We start from the raw sequence: 12,611 nt of genomic DNA on the forward strand, positions 1-12,611 counted from the left end.
GATAAAAATCAGCAACAGGTGGCAAAATCAAACAAGACTCTCCATTTCACACCACTGGAATACTCCTGGTCGTTCTGGCACAGGACACACACCCACACAATGAACTGGAATCAGCATCTTCCATTCCTGAAGAAGGGATACAGAATACCCTGACAGGGAAGTGGAGGAGCTCCAGGCATTTGGGCCAATGGCAGGGTCACCCCTGAAAATCTGCCCCCAGGGGAGCACTGAGCATGTGAAAACAGCTTTAAAAACCAAGGTGGTTGAGCTGTGGGCAAACAGAGACCTCCACCACCTAAACCACAACAGGTGAGCTGGGACAGCTCTGGGGACCCACACCTCTAATATGGGGACACTCTACTTACAGATGTTCTGGAAAGCACACACTGAGCAGCTGCTTTTTAAGAAACAAGTAAATCTTTTGATCAAGTGATGAATTCCCAGTCCCCTCACACGTTATTTCTCATAATACTTTAAAGCCCCAACACACTGAAGAGAACAACTTCTCCTCAGCAATTTGTTTCTGCCAAGAGCTTTATCTCCATTCTTTCACTGCAAAATATTTAGTGCCTTAATAATTTAAAGTCTTTCTCTGCCAAGAGTGAATTATAAACAAGGATTATTTGCAGAAATAGTGCATAAAGTATCGGGGGCCTTACGCAACTGCTGGTGTTTGTTATTGTCTGAGAAGAGCCAGTGGAGAGGGGAGAGGCCAGGCCTCCATCCCAAAAAAACTTGACTTAAAGCTCAACTCATGCCAAGAAGACCTAGCACTAATTGTCTGCAGCAGCACAAGTATTACAGATTACTCAACACTCATGTTGCACACTTGTGCCCCAATCCAATGGAAAGGGCCTCAGCAGGTGCCCAGATCCAAACACACTGAAAACCCAGTGACCAAATAAAGATGGATTTATGAATCTGTGAGTGATTTGCTGAAATCAAACCATACTGAAGACCTAAGTGTATCTTTGGAGACACAAACAATAAAGTCTTTCTCATCACAGCAGTGGCTTTTCAAGAAACGCTACAAGCCACGTAGGAAGGATCCCATTCTCCCCAAAAAGGGACCATTCTGGAGCAAAGGCCTGTTAAGCAGCTCCCAGTACTTTTCCTTGTCATCCATTTCCTTCTAACACACAAATAAATATGAGTTATTTAGCTCTGTTACTCTACCACAGGATCCCCACAGAAGTCATGTTGTCCCTATACACCTGTGAAATTGCACCTAAAGTTCCTTCAATCCAAAGTAGCAAATAGGACAAACACCTCAAGATCTGCAATTATCCACTTCAGCAGCCACTTCACATAATGAACCAAATTCCCAGCTCAATTATCCAAGCAGAACCTTATCGATTTGGGCACTTGGGCTTCCCCCTGTCAACAGACGCCAGGAAAACTTGTTGAGTAAAAGCACTTTGGTGTTTGTCAAACATGCCTCAAAACAAATTTCCCTTTCAAAGCTCATTACGCGCGGTGCCATTAGACCTGCCAGTCTTGATTAGGAAAAGAAAAACAAGCATCATATCCCTTCCAACGGTATGGGTGGCACTGAGGGGGCAGATCCCACAAAGGTAATGAGCTGCTCCACGTGGAGACCACCCTTTGGCTCCAGAAGCACCAAAGCCAGAGTCACCTGAGACCATCCCACTGCTCCAGCTGAGAGCTGAACTCCTTCAGTCAGGAAGCAATGAATGCTACAAGTCAAACTCCTGTTTCAAGTGCTGCCATCCTGCTGGAGTGGATGTGATGGGGAGGAGCTCCCCCATGCCAGTGGGGACCATGTGTAAGCACTGTCCTGCTTCTGCCCTCTCCACCCAGCAAACCAGCAGCAATGGGCAGAACCCAACAGCCATGCAGAAACCACCAGCTCTGCAACACTGGCTCCTCAGGAGAGCAAGAACTGCTGCAATAATCCAAAATAATACCGGCAAAAGTAGCTTTTTTTTGGGAGACTGGAGAACACCAGCTCCAGCTGCACTGGCAGCACCAGGGAAGGCAGGTTCTGCTGGTGATGGGGGCACAGAGCTGAGCCCGTCAGCTGCAGAGGCCACGAAATCACCCCCGAATGCAAGACACAATGGGGCAAATCCAGAAGACATATCCTAAAAAGGGTTGTTTCCTTGAGGGCTCTGCCTCCTCCAAACCACCCCAGAGATCTCTGAGCAGGGATAACAGTCCCCATCCACCACAAATGCTCCCAGCTCGGCTCACACGCTCACTTGGCTGATGCAACCCAGATGCCCCCAAGGTCAGGCAGTGGGGGAGATCCAGACACAGCACTGAAACCCATCCCCTGGCATTGAGGTCCAGGCTTGACAAGATGATGTACCAGACTCTGAAAACCCGAGGCCTAATTTAAAAGACACTTTGTGTCCTGACAGCAGCCAGGTTTGAGAAGGCAAGAACGGTCCTTCAGCCAGATAAGGAACATCTGCCCTGGACTCTGGGAACACAGCACAGATGATGAGCACTACAGAAGAAAATTAGGGAACATTGTCCTGGCTCCAAGCCATATCCTGGCTTTTTGGAGCCTTTATTCAGTTTTCTCAAGCAAATGTTTTGCTTTTGAAGGTAACCTTCAAAAACACCTCACTGAGAGCTTTTGTGAGCACAAAGGAATGAACAGGGGTGGATGAACCCTGGAGCTGTCCCTGCTTCTGGCTGCCCAGCCTCAGCTGGAGATATTGTGTTGAAGTTGGCATAATACCACCAGCAAGGAGAGCCAAGGGCAACAACCTCTCAGGGATGGCGCACGAGTCCAAGCTCTGATTCTCCCCAGCTTGCTGTACTGACTCCTCCTTGCCCTGTCTCAGTTTCCCCATCTCAGGGTGTTCACCAACCCCCCCAGGGCCTCCAAGCCCTGCTCCTCTCTGCCCCTTCCCATTATTAAACCATCAAGGTTCCCGTTCCTTCCCCACAAAGCACCACACAACAACTCTAAGCATGTGGTTTTCACTGATAAAACCCACCACCTTTGCTCATGATGGCATGGGCAGCTTTTAATTAATTAACAGCCCAATGCTATTTTGAGGTCCCAGAATAGAGGCACCATAAAACTGCACATCATTGCCACATATTACTCTTTCAAACAAAAACCCAAACACCACTCCCTTCAGGAACAACATTTAACCTTCACTTTTCATTGCTTAGAGGCAGCTTGAGTGAAAGTTCCCAGTTTGGTACAGCAAGGGTCACACTGCTGGGTGGGACATAGATTTAATATGCAATTTCAGTTAGCTCCAACCCCAAACTGATTAATTATTGTTATACAAAACCCATAGGTTATTAATAAACCAGAGAACAGATATTTCTATGTTTCATTTCACTGGAGGCACACCATGGTTGTAAACAGCACTGACAAAAGCAAGAACCTCTGGGTTTTCAGGTGCCCTGTGACCCCTCAGTGTGGCCACCTCAAGCTCAGTGACAGCCCCCCCCAACATGGATCTCAGCTTCCAAATCTCACCCCAATGCAAAACCCAGCTCTGCAAACCCCAGCAACATCTCAGCCTGTGCCAGGTCCATCATGACACCACATCCCTTCATCTCCCATCCCCTCCTAGTACTTAAACAGGGCTTCTTTCAGTGTAAAAATCCTTTCTCAAGTTATTTTTTTACCTGCTTTCAGCTTTGCAGTGTTTTAGGTCCTCACACATATTTTAAGCATGATTCTTTCTCCCCTCCAAGCCACTTAGTGAATGAATAATTTAAAAACAGGTGAAATATTTACAAAGGGATAAAGAAGCCAACACTGTGAAAAGCACGAAGGTCTCTATGAAACCATATTTGCTGGGGACATCCTGAAACAGTGCAAATCCTGAACAAACTCACCTGCTCTCTGAGAGCCAGTATGGAAAATCTAAGATTCACATTTTTTGTCATAAGAACATGCAGCTGTAAGAGCAAGTGAAACTCCAGGGATGGTATTTATTGTCCTGTTGCAAAAGCACCTCCAAGGAGACAGACATTCTGTGTTCTCTGGACTAGATGAAGGGAAAAAAAGTAATATATCTAACCTGGAGGTACTGCTGTGGTTTTGGGTCATAGCACAGCCTTGGCAGCACTGGAGCCAATACACAGTTCAACAAGAACTTGACCTCCAAAGCACCTCACAAGTCTCCTGCTGGATTTAAATCAGCAGGAACGATGCCTGGCAAGGGGCACCTCCTGTCATTTCACAGAATCAGTAAGGTTGGAAAAGACTTCCAAGATCACAGAGTCCAACCTTTGACCGACCACCACCTTGTCAACCAGACCAGAGCACTGAGTACCACGTCCAGTCATTCCTTGAGCACCTCCAGGGATGGGGACTCGGGGCAAAGCCAGATGTCCTCACCTCCTCCCTCCCTCACCTGCACACTAAGGTGAGCATCCTTAAGCCCAGCCCAAGGCTGGAGACACCTGCTTCTTGATTACAGAACACTTGTAGTTACCCTGGGTTTATAACCAGCCTCCCTTCCCACCAGCCTGACCTTCCAAAGGCAGCTCCAACTCGATATCCCATTCACTTTCACAGAGAGGATGACGGCACTATATCCACTGCACACAACAGCATCCCATGGCTGGAAAGGCTCCGTTTTGGTATTAATTTAGCAGTTTCACCTCCCACCCCCACACTTCATTCCTAAACTCAAGCCCTACCTTCTCTCCCTTCTCTCTCATTTCCCCTTCTCAATCCCTCTCCAGGCACCCTATTCCTGACAACACAGGAATAAAGGGATCAGGCAGCAGGTTTAAAAATCTATCCAAGGTCATTTCCTTTCCCCTTGTAATTAAACTGTGGAACTCATTGTCAGGGGATGTTCTGGCTGCCAGAAATACCTACAGTTTCAAAGCAGGACTGGAAAAGCTCACAGAGGACAGGTCTGCTGGTAGCTGTTAAACACAGGGATCTGAAGGAAGCGTATTGATGGAAAAGTCCCTGAAATGCTGGCTGCAAAAAGTCAGGATTATGGCATGCCCTCTTGGCATCTTCTTCTGGCCAGTCTTGGATGGGTGAAGCTTTGTTCTGAGCCAGCCTAGCAGTTCTGATTTTCTCCTCATTTCCACTACTTGGGATGGTGGAGGCTCCAGTGCTCCCCTCAAACACACAAATCCCCCTTAAAGAGTTTAGGCATGGCTTTTTCCAGTGGGAATTTTCTCTTATTACAGCCAAAGGCACAGCTGTGCTGCACCAGTGCTCTTCCTTTCCCCCTTGCCTCTCAACAGGCTCTTTCTCTTACCCCTGAGAAGACAATTCATCCCCTCAGTACAATCCACTGATGAGCCAAATCTCCCCCAGCAATGGGCTGAAGGTCAGGGCAGTGCTGTCCCAGCACAGGATAACAAGAGTACCCATGAGCTGCCTGTTAAAAGAGAAGGTCCTACTTTACACAGTCCTTGTAAAACAACGCGCTGAGCTCCAGCCCCTCCCTCACACATCTCCAATGCACCATCTCAGTGTGGTCCAGTCTAGCCCTGGACTGGTATTTGCGTTCAACTCCAGCACTCCTCACCTGGATACAACCCCCACTGATGGTGAGTGTGGGAGCTGTTGCCATCCCAGTGTAAGGATGTTTTGGCCTCCAACCTTCCCCCCCCAGCCTGCAGCACATCTGAGAGGGCACAGCCTGGCTGAGCTCTCCCACACAGAGCTGAGGAACATCTGCCATGGGGTGAGAGCTCCTGCCACAACAGGATCAGAGATGAGCTGTTGCACTGTAACTTCCTAAAGAGAGGTGTTCTGCCAAGTCCCAGGACTCATTCCCACCTAGACAGCACTCAGCACAAAATAATAGTCAACTCTTGCGTCACGAAGGTGCATTAAAGTGCTCAGACCTGTAATTTACTCTCCCTTGAGGCTACAATGCAAAGCCAGAGTGGTAGGAAGAGTATCTCTGCCTACTCCAAAAAAATTTTATACACCTATAGGAGTGTCTTGTGTTACTTTGCACTCATTTTATTTCTGAGTGCACCAGATTCAGGGCACTTACAGACTCCATCAAGCTCTGGGCACTGCAGAGTCAGGTGTGTTGGTGGTGAAGAGAACAACAACATCCACATTAATACTGTTAAGAGCTTTACATGAGCCACTTGTGTTGTTCCAATAAAAGGTTTTTATGAGTCAACAAGGGGAAAAATACAAGAATTTCTCAATGCTTATACATCACTTCTAATGTCATTAAAAGATTAAGCATATTTGTTGAGGAAAATTTAATCAGATTAAATCTCTCTCTTATCACTTGGAAAGAAGTACAAAGCCAAGGCCCCAACTCTTGGGGTCACCAAAAAGCACTTTGCATCAGCATGAAGCAGGCAGGTTTGGGGCTTCAGCCAAACTCCAGCTCAATCCCAACACAGTCACACTTCTGCCATTCTAAAGGGATGGAGCATCACTACCCATCACAGCTCAGAACCCCCTTCTCCCTCAGCAAATCCACCCTCAGACCCTCCCCAAATGCAGAGGCTGCTTACTCCCTGGGATTAGTTATTTCTATTCCTTCCCTGCACCTGCAATGAACATACAGGCATTTGGCTTCCAAGGAGTTCCTGAAAGATACTCCACACAGAGGAATTTTGTTGCTTTTTCTTCCTTTTTGATGCTAAACAAGTCAGCAACCTGCACAGGGAGCTTTGAACCTGCTCATTCCCCAGTAAACATGTTTTAAAAGTCAGACTCACAGGTGTAAAACTGTCTTGGAAGACTAAAGGATAAAGCTCTGCAAACATTAGGGGAAAGAAAAGAAAAAGCAAAATATGGATTCTCATTAACTTTGTATTCCTCCTGCACTGAGAGATCCCATGTCACAGCACAGCTGGGGCACAACACCTGAGGAGCTCCCATGGATGGGACAAGGCGATGTCAGGAGAAGAAGGAGTGGTCCTGGAGTCATTAAGCTCCAGGTTATAACGCAGAAAGCTGTGCAGGAGGGATTGCACAGAGAGATTGCAGGAGGATTGCACAGCTGCAGCTGAGGAATTATTCATCCCTATATAACAATAAATTTCCATATGCAGACAAACCCTCCAGGTCTCTTACAAAGCAGACTGTGTACAAAGTGGAATGTGGCCCTAAAATGTTTATGATACAAGAAGCTACAGTAACTTCAAATAGACCAAATAAATGCTTGAGGATTAAAACCTCTACAGTTTAAAAAAAATCCAAGCCTTTTAATTAATTTAAAAATAGTTTTGTTGGCATTTTACTTTAGTTGGTTAGATTTTCCCACTAATATTTCCACAAATGTCTGCAACCACATAAATATTCCATGTTTCTGTTTGAAAACCTCCGTATTTTTCACCACCCAGTGTGTGACACAGACAATCCAACTCGGGGTTTAGAAATAAACAGGATGAAAAGTCACTTTGGCAAATACCTCCCCATCAGAGCACAGCAACCCTGGCAGCTTGTGCCCTCCTGACAGATGTACTTGTGTGGCACCTCTCAGGAAATTAAATTGTTTTGTCAGCAAAATGCTTTCAGTCAAAGATCAAGACACCTCACACGGGATGGGGCTGGGAATTTATTTGCAGATTCCAATTTTAATATCTATGTCCCATGCCCTAGCAGAGAGAGGGATTAAAAAGAGCTACATGAATAATACAAACTATAATCATCTGTTGAAGGCTCTGTGTGCTCAGACTCCTGCAAAAAGTAATTAAACTCACAAACTTTGCTCAGTGCTTTGGGGAGTTGCAGTTAATGAACGAACACATTAATTTATACAGGAGCTTTAACACACTGTGGAGAAAACCCTGAGCAAGAACCGTCCTTCCAACTATTTGTGTTTGGGCTATAAAGTTGTGCTGCATGAGCAACCAGCAAGAAAACAGGGGTTAGGAGATGAGCTGGAGGATGAGTTTGGATGAACACCCTTTATCACAGCCCAGCCTTCCCAGCACAGCTCCCAGTGACACGTTACAGACTCCTCTGAGTGAGACCTTGGGGAGATCCAGCTCTGACCATGGCCCAGTGCATTAAGGCAGCACCTCCCTGGCAGAGCTGTGTGCTGGGAAGTTAAACTATACAACCTATTTGTACTTGCTTGAATTAACAAATAAAAAACTTCCTTGCAAGGAACTCCAGTAAGATGCAGATTGCAGCCACTGCATTGCATAAGCATAGAGCAGTTCAGGAAGGAATCACCAGAGACCTGCTCCCTCTGTGCCTTCATTTCTGAGATGGTTACAAAACTGCACATCAAGAAAGGCAAATCTTCAACACCAAAAGCCCAGGTGAAGAATGCAGAGGACTCCTTTGCTCCACTAATGAAACCGGGGCTTGCCTCCTACTCTCTATCCAAGAGCTTTTCTGCACAAAAGCAGTGGCTGGTTCATCTCACCCCGCACTCCCAAGGCTCCCTTCCAGGGATGCTGCACAGGCTGCAGAGCAGGGACTTCATCCAGCTTGGAAGGAACTAATCTGCCCAGCTACAGGAGCTGCCTCCTGCCTGCACATTTGTCTGACATAATTAAGTTGCTTAAAACCAAAATACATTGCTGCAAGGCATTCAGCCTTCCAGTGCCTTCTTCCCTCTGGACCTTGCCTGCAGATACAACAGCTCCTCTTCTCCCAAATCACTGCAATCAACTCCTCATGCTCTCAGTGACAACCTCAGCTCTGGCAGGAATGGATGTGATCTCCAAGCTCCTCCTTCCAGATCACCTTGAACCCAGCTTGGCACTGAGCATCCACTGAACTATCCACTCCAAGAGCTCTGTGGGTGCAGGTGAGCAGAGTTTGTCACCCTCGGCCATTGCTGCTCCAGATCCTGGGTGTGCTCACACTGCCTGTGAGAAGAAAAGGGAATGGCCAAGTTCAGGCTGCTGGAAAGCCATTTTTCACTTAGCACAGAAATCACAGACTAGGTGATAACACACCTGCTTCAGCACCATCAGCTGCTGAAAGCTGCACTGAAGGGAGGTGAGCTGGTGGGGACTGTGACAGCCTCCACACCTCCATGCAGGTACATCACGGTACGAGCTGCAGGGCTTGGATCTCTAGGGAGGATCTCATGGCTGATCTCACTGCAAAATGCAGCTTATTTTTGTTGCAAAGACACAACCCAATTTCTTTACAGCAGGTGTAGCCGTGGTGTAACCAGGTCCTTCACTGATGTGTGGAGGGATCTGCAGCTTTGCCTCCCCACTGACACCAGGCAGAGTTACCAAAGCTCAGTCTAGATTAGAATGCCTGTGGTAGGAAGTCATTCTTCCCCTCCTTCTCTTTTACAGCAGTCACTCTTACACTGGGAGGGAAGACAGAACAAAAGCATGGAGATGCCAACAGCAACGGTGCAGGTGTGCAGTCAATCCATAATTCAATATAAAAATGCTGGGAAGCACATTCTCCCCCAGCCAGAGGCAGAGGAACACTCTGCATCTCCTGGAAGCAGCAGATGCTCCTCAGATGGCTGCCACAGCCCCCCAGATGGCTTTGGGGTACACACAACTTCTGGAGAAGGTCTTCACAAGCATCAGGCCCACCCTTCTCTCTGAGTGAGCAGAAGTGATTTTTAAATGGCTCTAATAATTCCCCAAGACAACAGATGCACTCAGAAGGAGACTCTGGGCACCCAGAAGTGGAGGATGGACCAAAGGAGGGTCACACTGCTGTGAGATGTGATGCTCTCCACACAGGGAAGGGGCCCACCACGCCTCTTACTGCCCATGTGCCAAGCATTTTAACAACTTTTTTTGCCTTTTTTTTTTTTTAATGAGGAACAGAGGGCAGACTTGCTTTGGAGGGTTTCTGGTTATTTTATGTTTAAGCCTGTTGGGAAAATCTGGAATGAAAACTTTCATCAGTAACTCCAGCAGGTGCCCAGGGCAGTTCCTTTTAAGATTCGGCTCCTCCAGCTGAGGAGCAAAGGGACAGTTCCATTAACAAAGGCCCCTTTTATCCACGGTGTTAATAAACACTTTCAGTAAAGTGTTAATAAAAAGAAGCTTTCCAGAGCCTGAGCTATGACCCCAGTCCATCTCAGTTCAATGCATTTTCAAGCTTGGAGATTTCACAGAATATTCTGAGTTGGAAGGCCCCAACATCACAGGATTCATTCCCAATACACATTCCTAATTTCTTTTCCTACTCCAAAACATATTTAAATGCAGACTTTTATTCACCACAAACAGCAAAATATCCCTTCTTCCTTTATCACACCTTTAAAGGCCATGCAGAGGAAGGGAGAGGGACTTGAAGAGAAGAAAACCCTTTGCCAGCCTGCAGCCAGCAAGTCCCAGTTCTCTCACTGCTCCTGAGCTTGGTTCCAACTTTAATAAAGGTGTTTTGTCTCCTTGCTTAATAAGTGGAATTACCATAGCAGAAACCCCAGCGGGGCAGAGGGATAGCACGAGGCATGAGTAATCACAACTGGTTTCAGGCAGGTTTTGCCATTTGGGTCCTGTTTCAAGGTTATGATGACATAGTGCTACGGGCTGGTTTGGAGTTACCAGAACTCCTGCCAGACAGGGAGTTGTGAGCTACAACGTGCTGTAAGCAGGGAGAGCTGCTGGGACAGAGCAAGCAGAATGTCATCTGAGCTGGGAAGAGAAGTTCCCTGCTCCAGAAGTTTTATTCCCTTATTTTATAATGCAGCCTTGTGCCTGTCCTGCTGTGCTTTGCACGGCACATGGTGATGTATCCACCTCCAGTTCACATCAGGGGATTTAAATTCCCTCTCTCAGAACTTGTTTCACACCTTCATCCAGCACCTGCCCAACTGGGTTGCAAATACTGCAGCAAGACAAAATCTGCTGGCAAATCCATGGAGGAGAAGTTGAGCTTTCAAAGAGGGAACTGATACGGGTCAGGACACATCATGGAAAAAGACACTTGGACAGAGAAAGCCATCACTTACCACTGGAAACAGGGAACTGCAGCAGCTCCAGGATCATCTGCTGAGGGCCTGCTGAGGGGGAGCAGCCACCATGATGCACCTAAACTGAACTCCAAACTTTCCTCCAGTAACTGCAGCAATGGCATGAATTTAGAGAGCATAAATCCTCCCCACCCCAGCCCACAGAGCAGAGGCAGAGCCCACCCACAGGGGTTTAAGGGCAGCTGCCAGTCCCTGGTTCTCCCTCACCTCAGCTTTGAGCCCCTGAGCCCTGTAGCAGATGAGTGACTCCAATCAGGGCTGCACATCAGCTTTTCATTCCTCTCTCTTGAGTCACCACGACAGACCCTGCAGCTCCATCCTGTCCCAACTCCTGCCTTACCTGTACTTATTTCTAGCAATAGCTCACCTTTCAAAGGGAAATGTTTCCATTAAACAGCACAAGTTCCCAGCAACCACAAACAGTGACTTCAAGCCTAAGCCAATTCTCTGAAACCCCCACAATAAATACCAGGACATCCAGTAGAGTACAACAGGTAACAGCCCTGTCCCACAGAACACCCAAATCCTCTTTCAATAGGCAAAACCCTTAAAAGCATGACAGGAAGGATGGAGGCAGCCAGGCACAAGAGTTGCAGGCATCCTGTGCAGCACACTCTGTCTCTCCCACAGCTTGGGCACTTAGCATCTTGGCTCAGACTTTGTCTCAAACCAAACTGTGATTTGCAGGGTCAGAGTCAAGCCTCCCATTATCACCAAAGGGGAATTACCCTCAGCAAAGGCAGCACACTCAGTCTCAGGCTGGCAAAACCAAGACCAATCACAATCCAAAGAGATGCTCAAAACCACAGAGTTTCCTTAGCAGCCAGTGGGGCAGCCAGAAGAGGTTTGTTGACATTTCTATCCTGACCATTTCCCCATTTTTGAGGGCTTCATAATGACTGTTTTGGCATTGCAGGAGGAGGAGGAGGAGTGGTTCTTCCTCTTCCACCAGCTCTGCTGCTAATGAGAAACCCGCAAAAAGATGATCTGAGTGCCATCTGCAAAGACACATCCAAAATCCAACCAAACCCAGGGAGTGCAGGCACATGACACAACCCTGAAGCTCTGCTTTGATATGGCCAACAGTGCACCCAATGCCAAATACATGACCTGGTAATACATATATACAGGTGGGAGAGAATTAGCTGTAAGGCAAAGACCTCCTACACCATGTATACACAAGGGATCCCCTAAGAGGGATCACAAAGTGATAGGTGGTGCAGAAGAGAGAGGAGAGCAACAACTCCCCAACCCATAGATTTGAACTCACCATCTACACACCTCCTGGAAAGCTTTTAAGGCATTTGTAAGCAAAAATCAAAGACAACCACTGCTCCAGGCATCCCTTGACACCAAACTGGGGTGCTGGGGGAAAAGGCCCTCTCCTGGGCATGGCAGGACTGTCATTCTGACCATCCCAACCCAGAGCTTGCCTTTCTCTGTAGGGAAGTCAGTACCACCGACTGTCCCTTCAGAGACTGGTCCATTTCTTGTTTATTTTTCATTTTAAATGGATTAGACATGTACAAAAGCCTCCCTTGAAATGAAACAACCAAGATGCGAGGCATCAGCAGTAATCCATGTCAAAGGGCACGCTGTCAACAACTCACTGTAAACTTCCAGGAGGGAAAAAATGCTCAGAATAAAACAGTTAAGACCAGATAAGCATTTGTCATTCATTATCTGGAGTCAAACTTGGATTTCTCAACAACACAGCTAAGCCAAAGCAAGCACATTAATAACAGAACA

General features: G+C 47.1%; 1 protein-coding gene across 1 annotated transcript in view; it reads right to left on the bottom strand.

Annotated features, from left to right (window-relative positions):
• MEGF9 (multiple EGF like domains 9) overlaps positions 1-12,611 on the bottom strand; it is a 50,271-nt gene that overhangs the window by 26,563 nt on the left and 11,097 nt on the right. The window lies entirely within an intron of this gene.

This window comes from Pithys albifrons, chromosome 20, assembly GCF_047495875.1.
Source record: "Pithys albifrons albifrons isolate INPA30051 chromosome 20, PitAlb_v1, whole genome shotgun sequence".
Taxonomy (NCBI): domain Eukaryota; kingdom Metazoa; phylum Chordata; class Aves; order Passeriformes; family Thamnophilidae; genus Pithys; species Pithys albifrons.